Genomic DNA, 6,253 nt, shown 5'->3' on the forward strand with positions numbered 1-6,253 from the left:
CATATTTTAAATTTTCATTCTTATTCAATACTTCTCTTCTTATTTTTAATTTAATTTCCAAACTTATTCATAATATAAATTTCAACAAAATATCCAGCGTTATCCATATATATCTATGTAACGAACAACCCAGGAACAACATGGCTTTCTACAGAACATGAATATCATTGAGGTTGTGGCTAACACGCAGGAGAGTCTACACTCATTACATTCTAAAAAGCTGGATGCAGCAATCCTATAATTAGATTTAAAGAAAGTTTATGATAGCCTTGATTGGGGTTTTCTAAGATGTATTTTGTGCAAAATAGGGCTAAACAATGTTTGCAAAAGTTGGATTATGGCATCTGTAGAAAATGTCAAATTTGCAGTACTCATTAATGGTCTTCCATCAAATTTTTTCTTAGCGGCCAGAGGTTTCAGATAGGGGTGCTCTCTATCCCCTCTCCTTTTCATTCTTGCTATGGATTCATTGAGCTTACATATTAAAAGAGCTGTAAAGGATAATCAATACAGACCATTGATGATATGTAGAGGAAATTTTATATCCCACAATTTATTTGTGGATGATATTATGATTTTTGGAATGCTCTGTCGGGTTTCATGGCAATGCATACATGGCATACTAAAAAATTTCCAAAGAGCTTCTGGAATTCATATAAATGAAGGAAAATATTTTTTCTACTCTGATGAAGAAGATGTGGATTCAATGGAATATCTGAGAGATATGTTCAATATAGAAGTAAAACCCATAAAGGAAGGTATAAAATATCCGGGTTTCCATCTTAAACCTGCAGGCTACACAAAAGCTGATTGGATGTGGATAACAGATCGTTTTTTTAGAAGAATAGCAGGGTGGGAGTACAAGTGTCTCTCCATGGCAGGCAGAGCGGTATTGGCACAATCTGTCCTGGCCTAGATGACAGTTTATTGGGCCCATCTATTCTATGTTCCCTCTCGTGTCATTTCTTCGTTAAACAGATTGATGGAAAATTTTATTTGGGGAGGCAGTAAGGAAAAAATGAAATTTCACCTGACTAGACTCAGGAACATAACCATTCCAAAAGCTCTGGGAGGGTGGGGAATCATGGACATAAGAAATTTTGGGAAGGTTCTCCTGTGCAAGTCCCTATGGAGAGGTATAAATGGAGATAGTTTATGGAGCACAACCATAAGGAAGAAGTACATGGGAAATAAAGACCTCTTTTTCTGGTACAGGAAAGGTTATATTGGCTATCCTCATGGATCTGCTATATGGCAGAGTTTCCGGAAAATTGAAACTTTCTTCCTCCAAAACCTCTCTTGGAGGCTCCAAAATGGCAGGATGTGTATATTGGATATGATCATATAATGGGCACCGGGGAAAATTTCATCATTCCACCAATCATCATAAAGGCTCTTCATAGAAAAGGAATCTTCACATGAAGTCAAATTATAGCAGAATGGCAGGGAGGTATTCCTATATGGAAGGATCCGCAGGGTTGGGTCTAAGGGAAGATTTATCTCAGCAACGGAACAATATCATGATGCATATGAGAAGCTCTGGTATATGCAAAACAGGAGAAAAGGACTCCCTCTCCTGGAGAGGTAAAAGTCAGAGGGAAGAAGTTCAGGTAAAAGAAATCCACTCAGTTTTAGTAAAGGGAATCCCCTCTCCATTTCATAATATTTTCCTGATGTCTTTGTGGAAAATTGGGGCCCCAAACAAAATGATTCACTTCTCCTGGCTTGTTTTTCACAATAAAAACCTTATTTGGGAAAATCTTCAAAAAAGGAACTAGTCTGGTCCTAGTATATGCCTTATGTGTAAAAAGGAGGGTGAAAATAACAATCATATGTTCCTATCCTGCAGTTTCACTTTACAGTTATGGAAGGATCTAGCAAAATATTTTGGCTTCAGTATGGTGCATCATTCAGACATACAAGATGCGATGTATTGGTGGAGCTCCCAGAAATCTTCTTTTAGACCCATTCATCAACTCCTCTTTTGGTCAATTTGGAAGTGGAGAAATAAGTCATTATTCCAAGGCGGGATGGATGATAAAAAGTCTATGTTTGAGAAGATTATTTCGCTTCATAACTCTATCCCTATTAGTTTATCTATACATAAATCAAAGAATTCAAAGATTCAGAGGAAGGTCTAGATGAGTTTTCCGAGAGTTTTCTTTGATGGGGCAGCTCAACATGGTATTTGTGCTTGTGGATGTCTTATTTCAATGAACTAAGAACAACATTTTTCCATTTATTGGAATAGAGGCAATGGTTCAAACAATAAGGCTGAAGCTATGGCCCTGGCTGGTCTTCTACATATAAGCTCCTTCCTAAATATTCAGAATTTACAGATATTCGGTGACTCTAAAATCATGATTGAGCATGTTACAAGGAAATCATCTATAAAGAACACCATGTTTTCTGGGTGGATGGACAGGATAAATGTATTATGGAACAGCAAAAAAGATTACTCAATCAATCATGTGGATAGATCCTATAACTCTCGTGCTGATAATCTGTCAAAGAAAGGACTAACAATTCAGCCTGGCATATGGAAAATGGAGATTCAAATAGGATCAATCTCATATCGGATTGAAGATTTTTCTCTTCCGGGTACTTAATACTTTTTGCTTTTTTGTCTTTTTTGCTCAATGGACCCTTCCTCTTCATAAAAGATACGTCTGTCTACTTTCTCCTTCTTTCTTCTCATTCTAGTGGATTGATACTCTATATGGACCTAAATGGTCGTCCATGAGTCAATGGTTGTCTGTCTACTTTCTCCTTCTTTCTTCTCATTCTAATGGATTGATACTCTATATGGACCTAAATGGTCGTCCATGAGTCAATGGTTGGATAATCATCTGTTACGTTACATATTTCTACATATATCTTTCCATGCAAAAATTTATCCAGGGTTTTGCGGTGCTGTGTCTCAGCCCAGTCTTTCATCTTTTTGCTTTATGCATATATCAAGCATTTTCTATGTAAATATTCTTCATATAAATATAAATACTGTTTTTTTTTTTATATTCTACTGGATATATTGTAAAAAATATCTGTAAGCTTATATGTGAATTTTCGAAAAAAAAAAAAAAAAAAGAAAAAGAATGGTTGGAATTTTCCTGTAATTATAAATTCGAATATCTTCAATTTCACAATGATTTTGAGATATTCGAGTTCCGACATCTCGATTTAAGGATCTATTTAAAAAACACAATTATTTTCTATCCAAATAACAATTAATGGCATGAAAATGAGCGCCGGGTAGCTACTAAATCTGTGGAAAGCTGAGAACCAATCTCATGGCCACAACAGCACCCAACGGTTAACAAATAGCGGAACACCACCTTTTCATCTATTATCCACTTTCTCTTTCAACCTCCTTTGTTTATGTGTACATAATTTGGAAGAACAAATATTTTATTTATTTGAAGATAGGTAGACTACATGTGGCAACAAAATCTAAACTGTAATGAGATTCGCAATTATTGTAAATAACAGTGACCAGTTTATTTTGGTTCACAAAATCTAATAGCGACAATGACCGTTTATTTTTGTTCACAGGATCTAACAGTGACTGGTTTATTTTGGTTTGAAATATTCTTTTTTAGTAAGAAAACTGTTTGTTTTATGTTTTATATTATGTTAAAATAGTATATAATTATGAACGATAAATAGTTTTTATAAGTCTTGTGGAATCTACAACATGGCTAGATAGGTAGAAAATATTCTATCAACTGAACTGTAGATTATAATTTGCAACATTTGTGGAACTACGATTTCTCTGTCATAACTACAAATATTCTATATGCATACAACTGAATTGTAGATTACAATTTGCAACAATTGTGGAACTACCATTTCTCTGCCATAACTACAAATATATCACAAAATTATCAAAGAGACGCTAGGCTCTAGATATGTCACAGGACATTTACATATTCTGTAATTCAATATACAGTTGGCATTCCTCATATGATTTCTTTACAGTAGCTGAACCAAAATTTGTACAAAATTTAGCCTTTTCATATATTCATTTAGCCTAGCTTTCAGATTTGCCTGGAAAATTAAAATTATGAAAATTCTGATAAATTTTTGATAAATTATGGCAGGAATTTTTGTAAATTTATGTTGCAGTTGTTAAATTTCAAGATTTTGGATGCCCCACGGGTTTTTGATAGTGTTGAATTCATTTCCACCATTAAAAACTCTATTCAATTTATTTTTACCAGATTCCGGCTATTTTTAGCTCTCCAGGCAAATTTGAAAACTAGGTAAAAGAGGCCATTAATGTCAACAATAAAATAAAATATCATTACATTAATTTAAACAAATTATAAAAAAAAAAAATTGCATTTACCATTTTTTATATTTATTGTTTTATTAAATATATATAATTCCCTAGAAAAATGATCATTTAATTTATAAAACATTTAATTTTACAAATTTTATTGATATTAGGAATCTTCTAGATATATTTTTGGAGTAAGTCAAAAAGGTAATATTGTAATTGTTTTTGGTTAATAGATTTATTAAGAATTTGACAATTTTTTAAATTATGATTAAAGTTGCACTTGATTTAGTGGTTACAAATAATAAGATAATGTATTTAGAGGTTTTGGATAATTCTAACTTTTTTTTTTTTTTTTTGGAAAATTGACCAAAATTATGAGTTGATCAAAACTTTAATATAGTATATTCTCAAATTGCAGAAAATCAAAGGAATTATTTCTACAAAATTAGACCCCTCAACAACTCATTCAATAAATTTATGGGGCATGAGAAAGAGTGTTCAATTTGGTAAGCCAAACATTCAGATTCTATCTTCTTGTCATATTCTATCTCAACAGGATTATACATATGCTTGTCATAGTTGGAACCTAGGGGGTTGGTTTAGAACTTTAACAATGAATTGCAAGTAATTATTTTGAAAATGATGTGTGGAATGCAATTTTGATGAAAAACACTTGTATGAATAACATATGCATCATTTTCAAGGAATACAAAAGTAAACTAGTAAAAGGGGAAGACAAACACTTGTATGAATAACATATGCATTATTTTCAAGGAACACAAAAGTAAACTAATAAAAGGGGAAGATATTTAGGCCCGATCCAATAATTATGATAATGTGTATCAAGTGTCACAAACTATACTTTCAAAATTTGAAAAATGACAATCAAGTTAAAAATTGTTTATTCACCCAAACTATCTATGGATGATTAAAATTTTTATTATTAAGACAAAAAAGTTAAATATATAGATAGATATGCCAACCAAAGTAGATTAGGTTAACACATTTACCATCTATATACTAAAATATAGCTTATTTAATTAAACCATCTATAAAATTAAATGATCATATTTTATTAAACCATCCACATAACTTTTTTTCACTCAGGATAGCATTAACCTTTTTTTACTAGGGATAGCATATGACAATATTTAGTGTTTTCTTAATATTCTAAACATCAAAATGGCCACATAAAAGAAAGAAACTATATAGTTTATTGAGAAAAAATATTTCTAATTAATCCATAGAGTTTCTAATAAATTTAAACATAAACACGGAGGAATAAATAGAAAATCATTTCATTATGAATTAGTAAATACTTATGTTAATGAAAGTTGCTCATTTATGTTAATGTAAGTGTTATCTTGCAAGAATGTAGATTGAGATTTGTAGTTTTCCATATATTAATTTAGGTTCAGATTTGTAATTTTCCATGTATTAATTGAATATGAAATTACTAATTAAAAATATGAAAACATTTATGATCATCCAAAAAACCAAATTTAATTTTGTTTCTTAATTCCTCTAATATAGATGAAACATGATATTCATTTGTATGTCATGTTTTATGGGTTGTTTTTGTCTTATAGGCATCACCTTGTGAGGTTAGAAGCTTGGTTGATACAATGGTACACCTCAATGTTAGAATTTCATTCCATATTAATAATTTTTTTCTTCTACATGTTTTTTTTACAACCATTCATCATAAATCTTGGGTGTTAAAAAGAATGCAAAGGAAATCTTATGTACAAAAATATTATTCAAAATTGGTGATTTATTGCTCCATAATTTGCAATTTAAACATAGATCAATCAATGTCTAATTTTTGTTGTGGGAGGGACTTGTGAGGGATACCCTAATGAAGCTTTAATGGTCTGTTGTCCATTAAAATATGCATATTTCAAGATTGGTACATTCATAAAATAGTGCATCTTAACCACCACTAGAAAAATCTCATTTTTCGAATGTTGC

The sequence above is a fragment of the Pinus tabuliformis genome, chromosome 8 (genome assembly GCF_031772625.1).
Source record: "Pinus tabuliformis cultivar Carrire ecotype Pingquan chromosome 8, CPIR1, whole genome shotgun sequence".
Taxonomy (NCBI): Eukaryota; Viridiplantae; Streptophyta; class Pinopsida; order Pinales; family Pinaceae; genus Pinus; species Pinus tabuliformis.